At 44.0% G+C, this 24,989-nt stretch overlaps 1 pseudogene; it reads left to right on the top strand.

Annotated features, from left to right (window-relative positions):
• The first annotated feature begins 12,367 nt into the window (after positions 1 to 12,367).
• Positions 12,368 to 24,989, top strand: part of LOC125532630 (ABC transporter C family member 10-like) — an 84,364-nt pseudogene continuing 71,742 nt past the window's right edge.

The following is a 24,989-nucleotide window of genomic DNA, read 5'->3' as shown; positions in this document are numbered from 1 at the left end:
ACATACAACGGGTGTAAGACAGATTTACACACGCAAAACACTTAGGTTGACTTGACGAGCCTAGCATGTGTACAGACATGGCCTCGGAACACAGAAGACCGAAAGGTCGAGCATGAGTCGTATGGTAGATACGATCAGCATGAAGATGTTCACCGATGTTGACTAGTCCGTCTCACGTGATGATCGGACACGGCCTAGTTGACTCGGATCATGTAATCACTTAGATGACTAGAGGGATGTCTATCTGAGTGGGAGTTCATAAGATGAACTTAATTATCCTGAACATAGTCAAAAGGTCTTCGCAAATTATGTTGTGGCTCGCGCTTTAGTTCTACTGTTTAGATATGTTCCTAGAGAAAATTTAGTTGAAAGTTGATAGTAGCAATTATGCGGACTAGGTCCGTAAACTGAGGTTTGTCCTCATTGCTTCATAGAAGGCTTATGTCCTTAATGCACCGCTCAGTGTGCTGAACCTCGAACGTTGTCTGTGGATGTTGCGAACATCTGACATACACATTTTGATAACTACATGATAGTTCAGTTAAACGGCTTAGAGTTGAGGCACCGAAAACGTTTTTGAAACGTCGTGAAACATATGAGATATTTCGAGGGCTGAAATTGGGATTTCAGGCTCGTGCCCACGTCAAGAGGTATAAGACCTCCGACGATTTTCTTAGCCTACAAACTAAGGAGAAAAGCTAAATTGTTGAGCTTGTGCTCAGATTGTCTGAGTACAACAATCGCTTGAATCAAGTGGGAGTTGATCTTCCAAATGAAATAGTGGTAGTTCTCCGAAGTCATTACCACCAAGCTGCTAGAGCTTCGTGATGAACTATAATATATCAGGGACATATATGATGATCCTTGAGATATTCGTGATGTTTGACACCACGAAAGTAGAAATCAAGAAGGACCATCAATTGTTGATGGTTAGTGAAACCACAAGTTTCAAGAAGGGCAAGGGCAAAGAGGGATGCTTCATGAAACGGCAAATCAGCTGCTGCTCTAGTGAAGAAACCCAAGGTTGAACCCAAACCCGAGACTAAGTGCTTCTGTAATAAGGGGAACAACCACTGGAGCAGAATTACCCTAGATACTTGGTAGATGAGAAGGCTGTCGACAGAAGTATATTGGATATACATTATATTAATGTGTACTTTACTAGTACTCCTAGTAGCACCAGGGTATTAGATACCGGTTTGGTTGCTAAGTGTTGGTAACTCGAAATAAAAGTCTATGGAATAAACAGAGACTAGCTAAAGGTGAGCTGACCATATGTGTTGGAAGTGTTTCCAATGTTGATATGATCAAGCATCGCACGCTCCCTCTACCATCGAGATTGGTGTTTGCGTTGAGCATAGACATGATTGGATTATGTCTATCGCAATACGGTTATTCATTTAAGGAGAATAACGGTTACTCTGTTTATTTGAATAATATCTTCAATGGTCTTGCACCTAAAATGAATGGTTCATTGAATCTCGATCGTAGTGATACACATGTTCATGCCAAAATATATAAGATAGTAATGATAGTTCCACCTACTTGTGGCACTGCCACTTGAGTCATATTGGTATAAAACGCATGAAGAAGCTCCATGTTGATGGATCTTTGGACTCACTCATTTTTGAAAAGTTTGAGACATGCGAACCATGTCTATTGGTGTATATGCATGAAGAAACTCCATGCAAATGGACCGTTTGGACTCACTTGATTTTGAATCACTTGAGACATGCAAATCATACCACATGGGCAAGATGACTGAAAGCCTCGTTTTCAGTAAAATGGAACTAGAAAGCAACTTGTTGGAAGAAATACATTTTGATGTGTGCAGTCCAATGAGTGCTGAGGCGTGTAGTGGATATCGTTATGTTCTTACTTCACAGATGATTTGAGTAGATGTTGAGTATATTTACTTGATGAATCATGAGTCTGAATTATTGAAAGGTTCAAGTAATTTCAGGGTGAAGTTGAAAGATCGTCGTGACAAGAGGATAAAATATCTATGATATGATCATAGAGATGAATATCTGAATTATGAGTTTGGCACAGAATTAAGACATTGTGGAAATTGTTTCACAACTAATACAGCCTGGAACACCATAGTGTGATGGTGTGTCCGAACATCATAACTGCACCCTATTGGATATGATGCATACCATGATGTTTCTTATCGAATTACCACGATAGTTTATGGGTTAGGCATTAGAGACAACCACATTCACTTTAAATAGGGCACCACGTAATTCCGATGAGATGACACCGTATGAACTATGGTTTAGAGAAACCTAAAGCTGTCATTTCTTAAAAGTTTGGGGCTGCAACGCTTATGTGAAAAAGTTTTAGTCTGATAAGCTCGAACCCAAAGCGGATAAATGCATCTTCATAGGACACCCAAAACAGTTGGGTATGCCTCCTGTCTCAGATTCGAAAGCAATAAGGGATTGTTTCTAGAATCGGGTCCTTTCTCAAGGAAAAGTTTCTCTCGAAAGAATTGAGTGGGAGGATGGTGGAGACTTGATGAGGTTATTGAACCATCACTTCAACTAGTGTATAGCAGGGCACAAAGAGTTGTTCCTGTGGCACCTACACCAATTGAAGTGGAAGCTTATGATATTGATCATGAGACTTCGGATCAAGTCACTCCCAAACCTTGTAGGATGACAAGGATGCGTACTACTTCAGAGTGGTACGTAATCCTGTCATGGAAGTCATGTTGCTAGACAACAATGAACCTACGAGCTATGGAGAAGCGATGGTGGGCCCGGATTCCGATAAATGGCTCGAGGCCATATAATCCGAGAGAGGATCCATATATGAAAACAAAGTGTAGACTTTGGAAGAACTACTTGATGGTCGTAAGGCTGTTAGGTACATACGGATTTTAAAAGGAAGACGGACAATGATGTTAAGTATCACCATTAAGAAAGCTCGACTTGTCGTTAAGATGTTTTCTGACAAGTTCAAGGAGTTGACTACGGTGAGATTTTCTCACTCGTAGCGATGCTAAGAGTCTGTTGGAATTATATTAGCGATTACTGCATTATTTATGAAATCTTGCAGATAGGATGTCAAAACATTGTTTCCTCAACGATTTTCTTGAGGAAAGGTTGTATGTGATACAACCGGAAGGTTTTGTCAATCCTGAAAGATGCTAATAAGTATGCAAAGCTCCAGCAATCCTTCTAAGGACTGGAGTAAGCATCTCGGAGTTGGAATGTATGCTTTGATGAGATGATCAAAGATTTTGGGTTTACACAAAGTTTATGAGAAACTTGTATTTCCAAAGAAGTGAGTGGGAGCACTATAGAATTTCTGATGAATATATGTTGTTGACATATTGTTGATCAGAAATGACGTAGAATTTCTGGAAAGCATATAGGGTTATTTGGAAAGTGTTTTTCAATGGAAAGCCTGGATTAAGCTACTTGAACATTGAGCATCAAGATCTATAAGGATAGATCAAAACGCTTAATGGTACTTTCAAATGAGCACATACCTTGACATGATCTTGAAGGTGTTCAAGATGGATCAGTCAAAGAAGGAGTTATTGCCTGAGTTGTAAGGTATGAAGTTAAGACTTAAAGCTCGACCACGGCAGAAGAAAGAGGAAGGACGAAGGTCGTCCCCTATGCTTTTATCATAGGCTCTCTACAGTATGCTATGCTATGTACCGCACCTGAAGTGTGCCTTGCCATGAGTCAGTCAAGGGGTACAAGAGTGATCCAAGAATGGATCACAGGACAGTGGTCAAAGTTATCCTTAGTAACTAGTGGACTAAGGAATTTTCTCGATTATGGAGGTGGTAAAGAGTTCGTCGTAAAGGGTTATGCCGATACAAAATTTGACACTAATCCAGATTATTCTGAGTAGTAGACTAGATTCGTATAGTAGAACAGTTATTTGGAATAGCTCCAAATGTAGCGTAGTAGTTGCATCTACAAGATGACATAGAAATTTGCGAAGTACATACGGATCTGAAAGACTCAGACCCGTTGACTATAACATCTCTCACAAGCATAACATGATCAAACCCAGAACTCATCGAGTGTTAATCACATGGTAATGTGAACTAGATTATTGACTCTAGTAAACTCTTTGGGTGTTAGTCACATGGGGATGTGACCTTGAGTGTTAGTCACATAGCGATGTGAACTGGATTATTGACTCTAGTGCAAGTGGGAGACTGTTGGAAATATTCCCTAGAGGCAATAATAAATTAGTTATTATTATATTTCCCTGTTCATGATAATCGTTTATTATCCATGCTAGAATTGTATTGATAGGAAACTCAGATACATGTGTGGATACATAGACAACACCATGTCCCTAGTAAGCCTCTAGTTGACTAGCTCGTTGATCAATAGATGGTTACGGTTTCCTGACCATGGACATTGGATGTCATTGATAACGGGATCACATCATTAGGAGAATGATGTGATGGACAAGACCCAATCCTAAGCTTAGCTCAAAGATCATGTAGTTCGTATGCTAAAGCTTTTCTAATGTCAAGTATCATTTCCTTAGACCATGAGATTGTGCAACTCCCGGATACCGTAGGAGTGCTTTGGGTGTGCCAAACGTCACAACGTAACTGGGTGGCTATAAAGGTACACTACAGGTATCTCCGAAAGTGTCTGTTGGGTTGGCACGAATCGAGACTGGGATTTGTCACTCCGTGTAAGCGGAGAGGTATCTCTGGGCCCACTCGGTAGGACATCATCATAATGTGCACAATGTGATCAAGGAGTTGATCACGGGATGATGTGTTACGGAACGGGTAAAGAGACTTGCCGGTAACGAGATTGAACAAGGTATCGGGATACCGACGATCGAATCTCGGGCAAGTGTCGTACCGATAGACAAAGGGAATTGTATACGGGATTGATTAAGTCCTTGACATCGTGGTTCATACGATGAGATCATCGTGGAACATGTGGGAGCCAACATGGGTATCCAGATCCCGCTGTTGGTTATTGACCGGAGAGTCATCTCGGTCATGTCTGCATGTCTCCCGAACCCATAGGGTCTACACACTTAAGGTTCGGTAACGCTAGGGTTATAGAGATATTAGTATGCGGTAACCCGAAAGTTGTTCGGAGTCCCGGATAAGATCCCGGACGTCACGAGGAGTTCTGGAATGGTCCGGAGGTGAAGAATTATATATAGGAAGTGCTATTTCGGCCATCGGGACAAGTTTCGGGGTCACCGGTATTGTACCGGGACCACCAGAAGGGTCCCGGGGGTCCACCGGGTGGGGCCACCTGCCCCGGGGGCCACATGGGCTGTAGGGGGTGCGCCTTGGCCTATATGGGCCAAGGGCACCAGCCCCAAGAGGCCCATGCGCCAAGAGAAGAAGGAAAGGAAGAGTCCTAAAGGGGGAAGGCACCTCCGAGGTGCCTTGGGGAGGAGGGACTCCTCCCTGGCCGCACCCTTCCTTGGAGGAAGGGCCAAGGCTGCACCCCCCCTCTCCCTTGGCCCTATATATAGTAGGGGAAAGGGGGGGCAACCATACCTGAGCCCTGGCGCCTCCCTCTCCCTCCCATGACACATCTCCCTCCTCCCGCAGCGCTTGGCGAAGCCCTGTTGGAATCTCGCTACTTCCACCACCACGCCGTCGTGCTGCTTGATCTCCATCAACCTCTCCTCCCCCCTTGCTGGATCAAGAAGGAGGAGACGTCTCTGCTCCGTACGTGTGTTGAACGCGGAGGTGCCGTCCGTTCGGCGCTAGGATCATCGGTGATTTGGATCACGATGAGTACGACTCCATCAACCCCGTTCTCTTGAACGCTTCCGCGCGCGATCTACAAGGGTATGTAGATCCACTCCTCCCTCATTGCTAGATGACTCCATAGATAGATCTTGGTGACACGTAGGAAAATTTTGAATTTCTGCTACGTTCCCCAACAAGTATGACATGCTGGTAAGCAGTATGACTTATATCGCCCACAAGTCACTTGTGTTCTACTCGTGCATAACATCAACGCGTAAAAACCTGGCTCTGATACCACTGTTGGGGAACGTAGTAATTTTAAAATTTTCCTACACACACGCAAGATCATGGTGATGCATAGCAACGAGAGGGGAGAGTGTTGTCTACGTACCCTCGTAGACCGAAAGCGGAAGCGTTAGCACAACGTGGTTGATGTAGTCGTACGTCTTCACGGCCCGACCGATCAAGCACCAAAACTACGGCACCTCCGAGTTCTAGCACACGTTCAGCTCAATGACGATCCCCGGACTCCGATCCAGCAGAATGTCGGGGAAGAGTTCCGTCAGCACGACGGCATGGTGACGATCTTGATGTTCTACCGTCGTAGGGCTTCGCCTAAGCACCGCTAAAATATTATCGAGGATTATGGTGGAGGAGGGCACCGCACACGGCTAATAGATCTCAAGGATCAATTGTTGTGTATTTGGGATGCCCCCCTACACCCATATATAAAGGAGCAAGGGAGGAGGAGGCCGGCCGTAGGAGGGGGCACGCCAAGTGTGGAGTCCTACTAGGACTCCCTTGTCCTAGTAGGATTCCACCTCCCATATGGAATAGAAGAAGAGGAAGGGAAAAGGAGAAGGAAGGAAGGGGGCGCCCCCCCTTCCCTAGTACAATTCAGACCAGACCAAGGGGAGGGGTGCGGCCACCCTTGAGGCCCTTTTCCTTCTTTCCCGTATGGTCCAATAAGGCCCAATACGTATTCCCGTAACTCTCCGGTACTCCGAAAAATACCTGAATCACTCGGAACCTTCCCGATGTCCGAGTATAGTCGTCCAATATATCGATCTTTATGTCTCGACCATTTCGAGACTCCTCGTCATGTCCCCGATCTCATCCGGGACTCCGAACTCCTTTGGTACATCAAAACTCATAAACTCATAATATAACTGTCATCGAAACCTTAAGCGTGCGGACCCTGCGTGTTCAAGAACAATGTAGACATGACCGAGACACGTCTCCGGTCAATAACTAATAGCGGAACCTGGATGCTCATATTGGCTCCCACATATTCTACGAAGATCTTTATCGGCCAGACCGCATAACAACATACGTTGTTCCCTTTGTCATCGGTATGTTACTTGCCCGAGATTCGATCGTCGGTATCTCAATACCTAGTTCAATCTCGTTACCGGCAAGTCTCTTTACTCGTTCCGTAATACATCATCCTGCAACTAACTCATTAGTTGCAATGCTTGCAAGGCTTAAGTGATGTGCATTACCGAGAGGGCCCAGAGATACCTCTCCGACAATCGGAGTGACAAATCCTAATCTCGAAATACGCCAACCCAATAAGTACCTTTTGAGACACCTGTAGAGCACCTTTATAATCACCCAGTTACGTTGTGACGTTTGGTGGCACACAAAGTGTTCCTCCAGTAAACGGGAGTTGCATAATCTCATAGTCATAGGAACATGTATAAGTCATGAAGAAAGCAATAGCAACAAACTAAACGATCAAGTGCTAAGCTAACGGAATGGGTCAAGTCAATCACATCATTCTCCTAATGATGTGATCCCGTTAATCAAATGACAACTCATGTCTATGGTTAGGAAACATAACCATCTTTGATCAACGAGCTAGTGAAGTAGAGGCATACTAGTGACACTCTGTTTGTCTATGTATTCACACATGTATTATGTTTCCGGTTAATACAGTTCTAGCATGAATAATAAACATTTATCATGATATAAGGAAATAAATAATAACTTTATTATTGCCTCTAGGGCATATTTCGTTCATGAACATGAGGGTCCCGCACGATTGAACTTAGTACCGACGAACTCTGCTGCGTGGAGTCCATGTCGTTCTCTCCACCGCCATGTCCGGCCCCTTCTCCGCTGCCATGTCCGGATCCTTCTCCGCCGCCATGTCCAGCCTCTTCCCCGCCGGCATTATCGATCATCTCTTCGTCTTGCCCCGTGTCATCATTGCTTGCCCCGTCGGCATCCTCAACATCGTCATCCTCATCTTCAATTATCCACCGAGTATAGACATCCATGAAACCAGTCATGAGCAGGTGCGCTTCGACACGACCATCGTCATGGGGGTCGAGCCAAACTATTCCTTTGCATTTTCGACACGGGCATAAAACCTATGTCCGGTTATTTTCTTTCATATCCTGCACCGCCGACCGCAACCACCTGTCCACCATCGTTCCACTGACCATCGTCAACTCTGTACGGTAATATAATAAACAAATTGATTATAAAAATGCGTGCATGCATCAAAGTCATACAAAAATTCGGCATGACCTTCCTTAAAAATAGGACATATATAGATCTAGAGTTTGCCCGGAATTCGTCGAAACAGAAATAAATCGACATTTCGGCAAAACATAGGCAACTCAAAAGCACAATTTGGCATCAACTCATGCCACACACACAATTTCCATAAACATATCACACACACATAAACATATTTCCATTTTGCAAAAGTATGAAATTTTAATCACCTATATCGAGATCGAGCACATGGTGGAGATGATGATGTAGGGAGATCAAAAGTGCACAAAGCTCTTCTTGATAAAGATAGATCTAGTTAGGAGGCAAATATGTCACTTAACTAAATACTACATCTACCTAGCTACCTAATTTGGGAGGAGACAACTTCAACTAGTGGAGGGGGAAGGAAAAAGAGAAAGGAGATGCATTAATGGAGGTGGTGTAGTTAGGTAGGAGTAATGAAGAGAGAGAAAGGTAGGTAGAAGAGGGAGAGTAATTGGGGAGAAGTATTGAGGAAGAAGAAGAGTGAGAGTGGGAGAGGTAGGGGAAAGGGAGAGGAGGGGGAGGGGGAGGGTGGGTGGGGAAAAGGTGGTGGGTGCGGGTTAGCAGTAGCACGGGACGTAAACCACGCTGCTGCTAAGAAAGTAGCAGCAGCGCGCTTTAGGTACAAGCGCTACTGCTAACCGGGACCAAAAGTGTGCCAGATTTGAAAATTAGCAGCAGCGACCTCAAAAAAACCGCGCTACTGCTACAGCTATAGCAGTAGCGCGGCTCGCGGCACCGCGCTGCTGCTAAATGGAGTTGGGTGGGCACTGTCGGTCCATATTTGTAGCAGCACGGGTTACGCCGAGCGTGCTACTGCTAAGCACTTGTCAGTAGTAGGTTTTCCGCACCCGCGCTACTGCTAATTAGCAGCAGCGCTCTTTTTTGAGACGCGCTGCTGCTAAGATTCTGTGTATAGGGTTTTCCCTAGTAGTGAAGGGGAAACATCTGACGACGGGAACACCATGCCCATCCGGAAGTCCAGCCGGCTCAACAGCCTCCACCATGCTCAGATCTGGGAAGGCGGCGAGCACCTATTGGGCGAATCTGGGTGATGGTTCGACCACGGGACGAGAAAGTATCATTGGACGACGGTAGCATCTACCACCACACTTCAGATCAAGCCCCGCCAGCATGGTGGTCGGATCTACCCGAGTCAGATCAACCATCCCGTGCATTGCTCCGCATGAGCCGCATGGCTGCAGACGCCTAGGACGAGACATACAGGAGCGCTGCACCACCAGTGCGTTGTCATTCGTCGGGAAGGCTAGCCCGCTGGTGCAGTCCAGGTAGAACATAGAACGAAATATCTATGAACACAGCACATCCGGCTAGCACATGAACGAGTAAATAGAGGATGATCGGATCATAGCCTCCAGTCAGCCATGGTCACGTATCGGCGGCAGCGGCGGCTACGGCTTCATCCACGGCCTTCTTCTTAGCGGCAGTGTCTTCTACCATGTCATCGGTGTTGGGGAAGTAGTCGAAGACGAGGGTGAAGACGCGAACAAACCGGGCGCAGTCGCGCCAAGATGCTTCAAAAAAATCTTATCGCCCTTAAAAGGACAGGGTTCCCAAGGCCTTCTCTCCCATCCGGTCGTGCACGCGATCGACGGGATGGGATCACTGGAGGCATCAGAAAGCTTGAGACGGTGGATGACGGCCAGAGCTGTGCATGTATGAATAAGTTGGTTGGCTCTCTTGCCGGCCAATGCCTCCTATGTATAAGCATCCGGGTAGGAGTCATGGGCCGAGGCCCATGACATAGTCGGTGTGCAACTAGGTAGGCTCATACCCGAGTCGGCACGTAGTCGGGTAGGCTCACGTCCGAGTCGGCACGTGGTCGGTCCAACCAAGTCGGCACCAAGCAGGCCAAACAAAGTCGGCACCAGATAGGCATGCAGTCGAGTCCAACGTCTTAGACAGTGGCGCATCCATTAGTGACTAATAATTAATCCAGTGATTAATTATCCATTCCTGGTATGCAACTATATCACCTACTATATCACTATGCTCCCTAGGGGAAAATTGGCTGAGAATCAATTGGGGTATGGAATCAGCTGCACACACTGATTTTGACTGGGTAAGCAAATTGTCAGGTTGGCTTGTTGTGTGGGCCTGGTTTGACAGAGTCGTGGCAGTATGGGCCAGCCTGTCGATGCCCTCCATACGGGGAGAGCAGGGTTTGATCCCTGGTTCCCTACCCCTTTTCTCCCCCTTTTCCCTCTCGCAAGCGCGCCTGCTCCTCCCGCACATGGTAATGGGCCGGCCCATTTGTTGGTCGTAGTGCCCTGTTTCCTATTTCAATTCTTCGTTTTACTTTCTCATTTATGTTTTAGTTTTTTCTTCTTTAAATTAATTCGTGATGTCTAAAAGAACCAAATTCCAAAAGTAATGAGTTTTTTTTTAAATATTGAGTAATCGTAAACTGTCTGCGAATTAAAAAAAAATCAGAAAATCATAAAATGATCATGATTTCAAAAAATTCTTCACATATTACAAAAAAACTCGATTTCAAATAAATGTTCATGATTTTTCTAAAAAAAGATCCAGTATTCAAAAAATATTCAGGAATTTCAAAAAATATATAAAATTTTAGAATATGTTCACAAATATTAAAACAGATCCGTAAATAATGAACACAACGATACCCCTTTTCTCTCCTTTTTCTCTCGCAAGCGCGCCTACTCCTCCCGCACGCGGTAATGGGCCAGCCCATTTGTAGGTTGCAACGCCCGTGTTTCCTATTTCATTTTTTGCTTTTTACGTTCTCATTTATGTTTTAGTTTTTTCTTCTTTAAATTAATTCGTGATTTCCAGAAGAACCATATTTCAAAAGGTTGTGAGTTTTGAAAAAAAGTATTGAAAATCATAAACTGTTTGTGAATTCAAAAAACATTCGGAAAATCATAAAATGATCATGATTTCAAAAATTGTTCACTTATTATAAAAAATATCACGATTTCCAATAAATGTTCATTATTTTCAAAAAAGATCCAGTATTCAAAAAATATTCGAGAATTAAAAAAGTGTCCATAATATTTTAGAATATATACATAAAAATTAAAACAGATCCATAAATAATGAACATAACGAACCGTCACTTACGTACATGTTTTATTAGGGATCTATAGGGGTCACTTTATGATTTTATTTAGTCCCTTGCTTTAAGTAAAAGAAAAGGTCAGCCACAAGAAAAAGGGTAAATAAAAGGTTTCCGTGTCTTGTACAACGCTAAGCCCCCCAAAATTGACACAACTTCCTATGGGTTAATTTTTATAAGCCATATAAAACTGACTAAATTTCTATTTTGCTTTCATACACAGCTACGTTTATTCTGGTACCACATTACTGATTATGATAAACACCGCTAGGCTAGGTCAAGGCGAGACACTCATTCATCAGGCAAGGTTAGGCAGGGTCCATCAATGCAGTTTGCTCAGTGATTTTTTTTCGTCGTGACGCTGTAGGAAATTAAGTCGTGATGAGACCATCACATTTTTTGTTTCTAAAATGACTTTTTAAAAGTACCTTATCTCGTCATGACATCACTTAGACATAGTTTATGAAATGTTACTTTAAAAGTCCTTATCTTATCATGGAATTTCATTCAGACTTTTTCTTTATATCTATCACACATGCATGATCTAATAGTTTTTCTCTCGCTGCAACGCATGGGCATATTTGCTAGTTTCTATACAAATCTTTTTAGTTGAAGAGAACATTGTGTCCCTTTTTTCAAAAAGGAGAAAGTTGTGGAGTCCCCTAAAAAAAGGAGAAAGTTGTGGAGAGGTATCTGAAGTTTGTGTTCCGTGAAGTTTGGACGGCGTTGACAAATCGTTTTAGGCAGGGCAGTCGTTTGGACTGAAGCCAAATCTTCCGGCCGCTGCCAAAATTTTAATTGAATTTTTACTGCAGCTTCGCGGTTCCCTAGTTTTAATTGAATTTTTGCCGCACTGTCAACTTTGTGTGGTGTGGCGAGCATCCACATTACTGTGTTTGGACTTTCTGATTTCGCTCCAGTACAAGTGAATTGTTCTTGGTCCGTTTCTTCATTCAAAACAGCTATCATCTTCTATTTGTCCTCCCCTGACTAGTTTCTTGTTCATGGTTGCTGCAGGGCTGCAGCAGGAGCTGATCCCCTCACAAGTCAGTTCTCTCCTCACATCTAGCTAAATCATTGTTGCTACCTTTTGACCAGCACTAACTGAAATCTGGGATCTCACTACAGTATATACTTTATAACTGCACTTCAGATTCTTGGGAGATGAATTTGTGTGGGAGCCCAATATGCTCCAACCAAGATGTGGCCTCGTGTGCTTCAAAGAAAATATTTTCAACTCCTCTACCTGCATGAATCATTTGGTGGCGATTGGCGGCGTCGCGATGCTTCTGTTCATGCTCACACTCCAGCTGTTTGTCGAAATTCCAAAGAATAAAGCATCCCCGAGGCAGCTTATCATGCTCACTTCACGGCTACATTTGGCTGCTGTGCTCTTCAGTGGCTGCCTGGGTTTGGTTTATCTTGGGCTAGGAATCTGGGTGCTGGGAAATAACTTCAATCAGGGTGCTTCTGTTTACCTGTCACATTGGTGGCTTGTAACATTATCTCAAGGGTTGAATTTGATCCTTACCAGCTTCGCTTTCAGCATCAGGCCTCGGTTTCTTGGATCCGCATTTGTTTGATTTTGGTCCGTCTTGCTGATCATCTTCGCAGCATTCATCTCTAGTTCTTCAGTTGTTTATATTGTTGCAGAGAAGACTATCACAATTAAAGCTTGTTTGGATGTTCTGTCCTTACCAGGTGCAATTCTCCTCCTTCTCTATGGCATTCAGCACAGGGTTGTTGAAGAGGGTTATGGAAGAACTGGAAATGGTTTACACGAGCCCCTGAACACGGCGGCAGGCAGTGAGGTAGCCGATTCTGAGAGTCGGGTAACTACCTTTGCTAAAGCTGGGTTTTTCAGTGAGATGTCATTTTGGTGGCTGAATCCTTTAATGAATAAGGGGTATGAGAAGCCCCTTGAGGACAACGACGTGCCACTTTTAGGCGCCATGGATCTAGCACAGAACCAGTACTTGATGTTCATGGAGAAGCTGAACAGCAAGAAGAGAAAAAAAATCACCATCAACACAACACCATGGATCTTCTGGACTATTGTTTCTTGTCACAAGCATGCGCTCTTGGTCTCAGGTTTCTTTGCTTTGCTCAAGGTTCTCACCTTATCTACTGGCCCAATACTTCTCAAGGCATTCATCAATTTATCACTTGGGAAAGGGACCTTTAAATATGAAGGGTACGTGCTTGCTGCAATGATGTTTGTCTGCAAATGCTGTGAATCGTTGTCTCATAGACAGTGGAATTTCCGCATTCGGAGATTAGGAATGCAGGTGAGGTCATTCCTGTCAACAGCTATTTATAAGAAACAACAGAAGCTATCAAATGCAGAAACAATGAAGCACTCTTCTGGGGAAATTATGAACTATGTGAATGTCGATGCCTATCGGATTGGGGAATTCCCATACTGGTTCCATCAAACATGGACAACAAGCGTTCAGCTTTGCATTGCTCTAGCAATTTTATACAAAGCGGTTGGTGCTGCAACGCTTTCATCGTTGGTTGTCATCATTATCACCGTACTCTGCAATGCTCCATTGGCCAAACTGCAACACAAGTTTTAGAGTAAACTTATGGAAGCGCAAGATTCAAGATTGAAGGCCATGTCTGAGTCACTAGTTCATATGAAGGTCTTGAAACTTTATGCATGGGAAGCTCACTTCAAGAAAGTCATCAAGGGGTTGAGGGAGGGTTGAGTACAAGTGATTGTCAGCATTCCAGCTTAGGAGGGCATACAACAATTTCCTTTTCTGGTCATCACCCGTTTTGGTTTCGGCAGCGACCTTTCTAACCTGCTATCTTTTGAAAATCCCTCTTGATGCTAGCAATGTCTTCACCTTTGTGGCAACTCTACGTATCGTGCAGGACCCAGTTAGGTCAATACCAGATGTTATTGGAGATGTGATACAAGCTAAGGTTGCTTTCACTCGGATATCAAAGTTCCTTGATGCACCTGAGCTAAACGGACAAATTAGGAAGAAATACTGTGTTGGCATTGACTACCCTATATCGATGAATTTGTGCAGTTTCTCATGGGATGAAAATCCATCAAAACCAACACTAAAGAATATAAATTTGGTGGTCAAAGTTGGAGAAAAGGTTGCAATTTGTGGAGAGGTAGGGTCAGGAAAGTCGACGCTTTTGGCTGCTATACTTGGAGAGGTCCCCAAAACTAAAGGCACAGTATGTTCTCTTACTACCTTCATCTTTTCATGAAGCAGAAAACCACATGGCTGTTAGTTTATGAGGTAATGATGTGCTGGTGTTATCTTTATCGCCCAATTGTGTAATCTTATAAACCTTGCCACTCTATTCCGAAATGTCTTTTCAGAATTTACTGCCTAATAGTTGGGGAGCATAGCATTGTTGTATGCAAGATCATTAAAGTATGTTTAAAAGATACACAGCATGTTGACAACTGTATCGTGTTCGGTTTTCCAAAGTTGATATAAAAATAATGCTTGACAATAGTTGCCACGTTGAAGTATGCCAACTAATTATTTTTTTTCATAAGAACTTAATATCAAATTATTGATCTTTGCATAAAAAATTCAGATCCAAGTCTTTGGGAAGATAGCATACGTTTCTCAGAATGCATGGATCCAAACAGGGACTGTGCAAGACAATATTCTCTTTGGATCTTCGATGGACAGGCAAAGATACCAAGACACACTCGCGCAGTGCTCATTGGTCAAGGACCTTGAAATGCTGCCATATGGAGATTGTACTCAGATTGGGGAGAGAAGAGCAAATCTTAGTGGTGGTCAGAAACAGCGTGTCCAGCTTGCTCGTGCACTATACCAAAATGCATACATTTATCTTCTTGATGACCCTTTCAGTGCTGTTGATGCCCATACAGCAACAAGTCTCTTCAATGTAAGGATCATATAAACAGATGCATATGTTTTACTATTTGATTGTGAACTGTTTTCGAGTAAATTACACAGAAACATACCTTTTGAGGTTGATGTATAACAGAAAACCACAACTTCAGTTATTTTTTTCACATAAGGAGTATTTTTAGGCTGATGGTCAGAGGAGTATTTGACACAAACACCTTTGACCACCGCCCCTTTAGTTTCTCTCCCTCGGCCAGGCCCCTGTTTGGCCAGACCAAGCTGTTCTTCCCCAACTCTAGTGAGACACTTTCTAGGTCTACTGCAACCTGTGAACAATTTTTAAATTAATTTTGTCTGTAGCATCATCAACTCTCCTGATCATGTCCCACTGTCCAAATCTTAGAGAAATCCTACCAGGGAGTGTCCAGTTGGCATACGCGCTTTGCTGACACATTGGCATTGGCGGCAGAGGTGCTTAGTTTTGTCAGAGATAGAGAGATAGAGGCGGGCCTGCCCAGAGGAGGAAGACAAGTTGGGAAGGGAGACGCTTCTTGTTATGTGAAAAAATTAACTGGAGTTGTGGTTTGTTGTTTACATCAGTCCCAAAAGGTGTGTTTCTGTGTACTTTATTCACTGTTTTACGAAGCTCTTTTTTAAGAGGGATCTTTTTTTTTTGGAAATGAAGGAGGACCCCCGGCCTTTGCATCTGGATGATGCATGCAGCCACTTTATTAATTATTCACACAAGACCTTACAAAGTCATACAACAGTAATACTGAAGCAACCGTCTAGGCAACAAAAGTGTCGCTACTCCTATCCAAAAGATGAAGGGATGCTGATAGTCTGGCCTAATACCAAACAGACCTTGCAGCCAAACCTAACATCTAAGACCTGAGGTCCCATCCAGGACGCCTGCCGGGTATGGGTCACCTACTAGTCCGGCGCACCCCTCAACCAGGACGCCTGCCGGGTCTGAGGCCGCCGCAGCCACCTGCCACCAATCCATCTTCAGAGCTGTACTGCTACATCTACGTTGCTCGGTCTAGCTGCCGTCAACGCCACCACCACGCCAGACCGCGTCACCCTCCTGCGCGAGTCCATCTCCGCGCATCGGACGCAGAGTCACCACAGCGCCATGCCACCGAGACCCGCCGCCATCAATGAGTGAGATGCCGCACCGCTCCACCAGAGAATCCGTCCTCTGATCCTGCATCCAACAGCTGCTCAAAAAACGACGCCCCCATGAGGGAAAACGACGCCCCAAAAGCACCGCCATCGTCCAGTCCGGAAACTCCGGATCAAGGTTTTCACCCAGAGCAGCGCAAGCAAGTCGACGGAAGCTGCAAAGGCGATGTCTTCAACAAGATAACGACGCAAAAACGCCGCCATCGCCCGCCATGACCCGAGTCATAGCACGGTTTCACCGACAGCTCCGTCTCCCCACTGTACACTGGGACTGGATGCGAGAATCCACAACCATCTAGCCGACCACCTCCGGCGAAGAAGATGGCCACCACCTCCACGCCAAGGGCCGGAGCCCCCGACGTCCTCGTGTCGCGTGCCTAGTCCAGAGGTCGCTTGCCGCGCCGGAACAAAGGATGCGCACGACAGCTCGAGGAACCACCATCCAGATCCGAATGGGATCCAGATCAGACACCCTAACCGCCGACATGATCTCTTCGTCGCCGCTGTAAGTGCATCTAGTGCCCCTTAGTGATTTTGGTGTATTGAAGACTTATAGGTTAAGGGACTAATGCATTTGTGAGTGTACACAGGCCTATAAGTCTATGAGGAGTTTGATATTTACAGAGAAAGTCGACCCCTAAAAATGAAGTTCTTCGACTGAAGACTTTGAATCTCTGAAGACTTTGAAGACTTTGAAAGTGAAGAAATTGGTGTGACCTTGAAGACTTGGTATTCATTCGTGGAATATGAAGCATGAAGACTTTTGTTTTCGTAGTTTCATTTTCTCTTTCTTGAGTCATAGGAAACACCGTACTGTTAAAGGGGGTCGAGGAAATACTAAGGAAAAATTTCCATGTGATGCTCAACTCAAAATCCTACACCTACCAATCCCTTCAAGTGAAGCCATTGGAAATCTCATATAGTCCAGTCATATTCTTCATTGACAGAGACGAAGTTCTTCTGGTCTCTGAGGAATTTGTTCTGACTGAGGAGTTAGGAATTCGCCAGTGCGGATTGCCTACACAGTGAGGAACATGATAGCCCTGAGGAGTTTGCTACTCAAAATTCCGACCCTTGCTGTGCTATGCGCCAGCTGTATCAAAATATCTATCCACCTAACGGTCATATCATTGAAGGGCATTTATGTCTTATCATGTCGGGCTGCTCCCTAGGCTATAAATAGCCGCCCCCTACAACCACTAGCTGGTTGGCTGCTCCGAGAGAAACTGACACTTGTCATTTGAGAGCAATCCATCCTCCGAGGACTTTGAGCGAAAATCATCAAGTGAGGAAAAACCAAAAACCCAAACCCAAACACCTAGAAACCCCAAGTGATTGAGCATCACTGAAGAGATTGATCATTCATGGATCCGAAGTTTGTTACCTTTGAAGACTGTGCTTCTTCCAAACGGTTAGGCGTCATGGTTTAGAGCATCCAAGAGGAATTGTGGATCGCCAAGTGACCAAGTTTGTGAAGGTTTGGAAGTCGCCTGAAGACTTACCACGAGTGATTGGGCGAGGTCTGTGTGACCTTAGCTTAAGGAGAATACGGTGAGGACTGGGTGTCCTGAGCTGCGTGTTCATGACTGGGTGTCTGGGACTGTGTGTCCTCGAGTTTAAATACTCAGCCGCTCCAACCAGACGTACAACTGAGACAGCACTTGGAACTGGTCTACCAAATCATTGTCTTCACCAAGCTTACTGGTTCTATTCCCTCAACTCTTTCATTTCCTCATAACTGTGTTGTGTGTTTGTTCATATCTATGTTTGAAGACTTTGACTGAAGACTTTCTCAATTTCCTCAGTTCAATTTCTTCAGTCTGTTTGTCTTCATCCTGTGTTATCCTGTGATTACGCTTTTCAGTACTCTATGCCTGTCTTCATTTCATCATGATGACCATGCTTGTATTCTGTCATGTTTACTCTTGAGTACTTATTCCGCTGCTAGTAGTTCTTTGCTAAGGAATTTCCTCACCGGCAAATTCCTCAGTGAAGAATTTCATAAAAATAGCATATTCACCCCCCTCTTTCAATTTGTATCAGAGCAAGGTACTCCCTTGTTTTGTGTGATTTTGGTTTAACCGCCTGGAGTTTTAGTTATGTCGACCGCAGGTATGATCAAGGTCTCTGCTGGGTGTCCTACCTTCGATGGGACGGACTACCCTACTGGAAGAATAAGATGCGAATGCATCTTGAAGCAATTGATAACGATCTCTGGTATGTTGTGGAAAATGGTGTTCCCTCAGTCACACCTTCTCTGAATGCTGCTGATGTGAAGAGATTCAAGCAACTCGACTCTCAAGCGAAGAATACCATATGTGGCCATCTGAGCAAAGGACAGTATGGCAGAGTGAGTGCTTTGGAGACAACGAAGCTTATCTGGGACAGGTTGTCCAAAGTGAATGAAGGAGTCTCAACACAGCGTGACTCTCGAGTTGATGTTCTTCGCAATCTCTTCAATCGCTTCAAAAGACTCGACAATGAAAATGTTCAACAAACCTTCGATCGCCTCACTGACATTTCAAATGAGCTTCAAGCACTTGGTGCCACTGACATCACCGACCATGAGGTGGTGAAGAAATTGCTGAGATTGCTTGATTCCTCATTTGACACTCTGGCATTGATGATACAAGAACGTGCTGATTACAAGTCACTTGATCCCGCTGATATTCTCGAGAGGCTAAATACTCATGAGTTCCAAGTTGCTGAAAAAGGGATCTCTATGGTTCAAGCTATGGCAGATCATGTGCACTGAAGGCCAAGGCAGTATCTGAGTCCGAAGATGAAGACTCTGGTAGCAGCCTTGGCGATCCTGAAGAACTAAGCCATGATCTGGCTCTGCTCGTGAAGAAGTTCAAAAGTTCTCAAGACGCAGTCGCCTTGGAAGACCCTCAAGGAGCAATGATTCCTCATCCAGTGACTACAAGAGGAGGCTCTGCCACAAATGCAAGAAACCTGGACATTACATTCAAGATTGTCCACAGTGGGAAAAGGAATCAAAGAAGAAGAAATACAAGGATTACAGTTCGGATGATGCGAAGAAAAAGAAGAGATCCACAAAATCTTCATCATCAAAATCCTCAAAGCCTTCATATCACAAGAAGAGAAGCTCCAAGAAGGCCAGGGCATTCATTGGCAAGGAAATGGACTCTGAGGCTGAATCTGAAGAAAATGAGGAAGAGGAGTCATCTGAGGAGTCCGAATCCAGAGTGGCGAGCCTAGCTCTCGCTACTGCATTCGTCAGCAAGTCTATCTTCAACACTGAATAAAATGACCTCACCAACAAGGCTGATGAAGGGGATGATGACTACGCTCCCACCTATTGCTTCATGGCAAAGGGTGCCAAGGTACTCAAATATACCTCATCTGAATCATGTGAGAATGAATCTAATGAAAACCTTAAGCCCAGCTATTCTGAACTTGCTAAGATTGCTGTAAAACAACAAAGGGCTTTAGAAAAGGTTCAAAACATGCTAGACAAAAGTGATGATATGTTGGGTGAAGAAATGGATCGCACTGAAACTTTGACTGGAAATCTTCAGAGACTTCAGTCCAAGCTTGACAATCTTCAAAGTCATCATAACACTCTCTTATCGGATCATGAGAAGCTTTCTTATGAATTTCTTCAAAGAAATCAAGACCTTGAGAAGCTAAGAGTGAGTTATGAAGATCTTCAGAAGGAGCGCGATTCATTACTTGCTCAACGAATCAGCGCTTCTCAGGAAGAATTTGTTCCTCCATGCTTGAAGTGCATTGAACGTGAATCTGCTAATTCTTCACCTGAATGTTCAAATGCTGCTAATGTTTCAAATTCTTCACGTGCCTCTGCTATCACTAATTCCTCATCTGAGGACATTGCTAGTATCACTGATGATGCAGGGTTGAAGGAATTGTACATGACAGGCATGTACAAAAGCCTCAAAGGGCATCAGGCTCTGTGTGATGTGCTTAAAAAGTAGATCCTCAATAGGAACCCTAGGAAAGAGGGTATTGCCTTTGAAAGGAAACTCAATGCTGATGGTACATATTGGAAGCCTGAGCAGTACCCCAAAACTACATGGGTTGCTGCAAAGGGACCTCCAGTTGATCCATCTAACTTATCTGGATTTGCATGTGAATCTCCTCATTCTGATGATGAGTCATTTGACTCCAACTATAAACTGCTCAAAAATCAGAACGGTGAAGTATTTGCTAGATATGTTGGTACTAACTGCAGGAACGGTCCCCCTATGAAGAAAATCTGGGTTCCCAAAAGATGCCTTAAAAATCTTCAGGTGAATGTCATCATGACGCCACCTGTGAAGAATAGGAACCCCAGATCAAATTCTTCATATGGACCAAATTCTTCATATGGATCAAAGTCCTCATATGAACATCATCGTGCTAACCCGTCTGTTTCGCAGGGAAGATCTAAGGATTATGGATATGTGCATTATTCTTCAAATCATTATGTCCATAAGTCCTCGAAGAATTTCTCTGCATACTCTTATGCTTACTCTAACCCCTCTTATGTGAAACGAAATGGACTGGCTTCTGTGCCATCCTTCTCATATGGAGCTCGCAGAATGATGAACTCTTTGCCACCCCTTCAGATGTGGATGGTGAAGAAAAGGAACTAATCTCTTCTGCAGGGTCAGGTCTCCAGACGTACGTAATCGTCTGAAGAATTTGCTGGAGACCTGAGTATGCCTGATAGGACGCAGGCTAATCATGAAGAAATGAACTTTCATTTCTCACGTCCTCATATTGCTTTATCTGTTCTTTTGCTTGATGAAATTGATCTGATGAATTGATGTCATATTCTTCACTAATGAAGTATATGAGTTTGTAAGCTGCACTAATTCATCTGTAGGATGATCAACCCAAAGCCCCTGAGTGGGTCCTCGATAGTGGATGTACAAATCACATGACTGGTGACAAGAATCTATTGATGGATGCTCCATTATCTCCGTCGCATCTGAAGCATATCATCTTTGCTGACAAAGGCAAAAGTCAGGTATTGGGTCTAGGTAAGGTTGCGATCACAAAGGATCGACACATGGACAAAGTCATGCTTGTTGAGTCCGTAGGATACAACCTTATGTCTGTCTCAATTCTTTGTGATCTTGATATGGTTGTTGTCTTTGGCAAGTACCGTTGTGTTGTGGTTATGGAAGCTGACAATTCCAAAGTCTTCGAAGGCTTTAGGAGAGGAGACCTGTATATTGTTGATTTCTCTACAGGACCACAACCAGCCGTGTGCTTACTTGCAAAACCTTCAGAAGGCTGGCTCTGGCATCGATGACTTGGTCATGCAGGCATGACAAATTTGCACACGCTTGCAAAGAAGAAGCATGTCATTGGCATCGAGAATGTCAAATTCCTCAAGGATCACCTATGTGGAGCCTGTGAAGCTGGGAAGATGACCAAGGCCAAGCATCCAGCGAAGACTATCATGACCACTACTCGTCCATTTGAATTGCTTCACATGGATCTCTTCGGTCCTAATCATTATTCTGCTGTTTCAAATGAAGCATCTCAATATGGCTTTCTTATTGTTGATGATTACTCTCGTTATACATGGGTACACCTTGTTACTTACAAACATGAAGTGCACGAAGTCTTCAAACGATTTTCCTCGAGGGCTTCAACCAACTTTGGTGTGAAGATCAAGCACATCAGAAGTGACAATGGCACTGAGTTCAAGAATTCTGGTCTCGATGACTATCTTGATGAACTTGGTATTACTCGTGAGTTATCTGCTCCTTACACTCCTCAGTAGAACGGCGTCGTGGAGCGCAAGAACAGGACTCTTGCTGAGATGGCTCGCACTATGCTTGATGAATACAAAACGCCTCATCGTTTCTGGACTGAGGCAATTGATACTGCATGCCACATCATCAACAGAGTATATCTTCACAAATTCTTCAAGAAGACTACCTATGAACTCCTCACTTTTGTGGGCACTATTCTTTTGTCTCTATTACAGAGCCCACTAAGGTAGATGAAGCATTTCTGGAGCCTGAGTGGATTCAGGCCATGCAAGAAGAATTGCATCAGTTCGAGCTCAACAATGTCTGGGAACTGGTCAAACATCCAGATCCTCGTAAGCACAATATCATCGGCACAAAGTGGATCTACCGCAACAAGCAAGATGAAAATGTCCTTGTGGTGAGGAATAAGGCACGACTTGTAGCTCAAGGCTACACACAGGTTGAAGGAATTGATTTCGATGAAAATTTTGCACCTGTTGCTAGACTTGAGGCTATTCGCATATTACTTGCTTATGCTAACCATCATGATATCACTCTATATCAAATGGATGTGAAAAGTGTGTTCCTCAATGGTAAGCTTGAGGAAGAAGTATATGTTGCTCAACCCCCAGGTTTTGAAGATCCAAAGAATCCTGACAGAGTCTTCAGACTCAACAAGGCCCTCTATGGCCTCAAGCAGGCCCCACGGGCATGGTATGATACCTTGAAGGAATTCCTCATGAAGAAAGGCTTCAAACCTGGTTCACTCGACCCTACTCTTTTCACTAAATCTTATGATGGTGAATTATTTGTGTGCCAAATATATGTTGATGATATTATCTTTGGTTGTACTGACCAACGTTATAGTGAGGAATTTACCTATATGATGAGTGAAGAATATCAAATGTCTATGATGGGAGATTTGAAATTCTTCTTAGGTCTTCAAATTCGTCAACAACGCAATGGCATATTCATATCTCAGGAGAAATACCTCAGGGATGTACTGAGGAAATTCGGCATGCAAGATTGCAAAGGCGTCAAAATTCCTATGCCCACAAATGGCCATCTGTGCACTGATGAAAATGGTATCGACTTCGATCATAAGGTATACCGCTCCATGATTGGCTCTTTAGTGTACCTATGTGCATCTAGGCCAGATATAATGCTTAGTGTTTGCATGTGTGCCCGATTTCAAGCTACACCGAAGGAATCACACCATAAGGCTGTGAAGCATATTCTTTGATATCTAGCTCACACACCAACACTTGGATTATGGTACCCTAAGGGCTCGGCTTTTGATCTCATTGGATATTCTGACTCTGACTATGCTGGTGATCGTGTGGACCGCAAGTCAACATCTGGTACATGTCATTTCCTCGGACGATCTTTGGTCTGTTGGTCCTCGAAGAAACAGAACTACGTATCACTATCTACTGCTGAAGCTGAGTACATTGCCGCTGGTTCTTGCTGTGCTCAATTGCTATGGATGAAGCAAACCCTCAAGGACTACGGCGTCAACATGAAGAATGTGCCTCTCTACTGTGACAATGAGAGTGCCATCAAGATTGCTCACAACCCAGTTCAGCACTTGAAGACAAAGCACATTCAGATTCGTCATCATTTTCTTCGTGATCATGTGTTGAAGGGCGACATTTCTATTGAGCATGTGAAGACTGAAGAACAGCTAGCCGATATCTTCACAAAGCCCTTGGATGAGAAGAGATTTAGCAAGTTGCGGTGTGAGCTAAATATCCTAGAATCTTCGAATGTTCTTTGAAAAGGACACTCATCCTAACACTTATGCAAAATTGATGACTTAGATGTGCACATGAAGAAACGTTTTTCTTCAATCAATGAAGAATAACACTCTTAGTGTGAAGAAATTAACGAAGAATTTGATTCTCAGAACCCTACGATAATTGTACGGGGTGTCTGAAATCATCATTCTTATACGGTGGGTCATGCTACCACCAAAAGTTGAAATTCCTCAATTGTTCATATTCTTCAACTTTGCATTGTCTTCACTGTTTCCTTCATTTTTCTTCATTGGTTTATATATATATATATATGAGTTTATGTCCTCTACATCATTCACTTATTGCTATTTCTTCAAGTTGATCTTTCTGCTAAGTGAATGTGATCGGACCCTTCCCCTCTATGCTGTACTCAACCCAATCTGTTCACAAATTCTTCATGTGCATTCTATTTGAAACTCGTTCAAAATCTTCACTGTGTCCTTGTCAGCTGAAGAAATTGCGAACGGAACTTTAAAACCTATCTTATCTAAATTTTCGACTTTGCCGCTCAAACCGTTCCGCATCCCATGATATACTTATCCACTCACCCATGATCTAACACGATCTCCATCTCTCACTACGTGGGTGACACATGTCATGCGAATGAGAAGGGTCAGGGGCATGTTCGTCCAATTTCTTCGGGCGAGCAGTTTTTCACTGTGGCTATAAATACCCCTCCTTCCCTTCCGCACTTCTTTTACTCCGCTCGATCTCTCTCCAGCTCGAGCTTCTCAAACCCTAGCGCCGCCGCTACTTCATCGCCGCCGGTGAGGAAGAGCTTCACTATCTTGACCTCGTCGCCGACGTACTCGCGCTGACCGCGGAAATCTTCACTCCGCCGCCGCCATAGCCATCTTCCTCCGCCAAGTTAGGGCGTGGAAGATCTGCACAGACGAACTTCACATCTCCCCACTCCAGTTCGTCGTGTTCTTCATTCAGGGTAATTAAAAGTTACTTTTACTACCCTCTTTGATTCAAATGATTATCTAGAAAATCTTCAAAGGTGTTTTTCTTCATATCTTCACACACTAAAACACCTCACAAGTCATCTGTTCTTGA

This window comes from Triticum urartu, chromosome 1A, assembly GCF_056163025.1.
Source record: "Triticum urartu cultivar PI428250 chromosome 1A, HENAU_Tu73, whole genome shotgun sequence".
Taxonomy (NCBI): Eukaryota; Viridiplantae; Streptophyta; class Magnoliopsida; order Poales; family Poaceae; genus Triticum; species Triticum urartu.
This window is presented reverse-complemented; position numbering and strand designations above follow the sequence as displayed.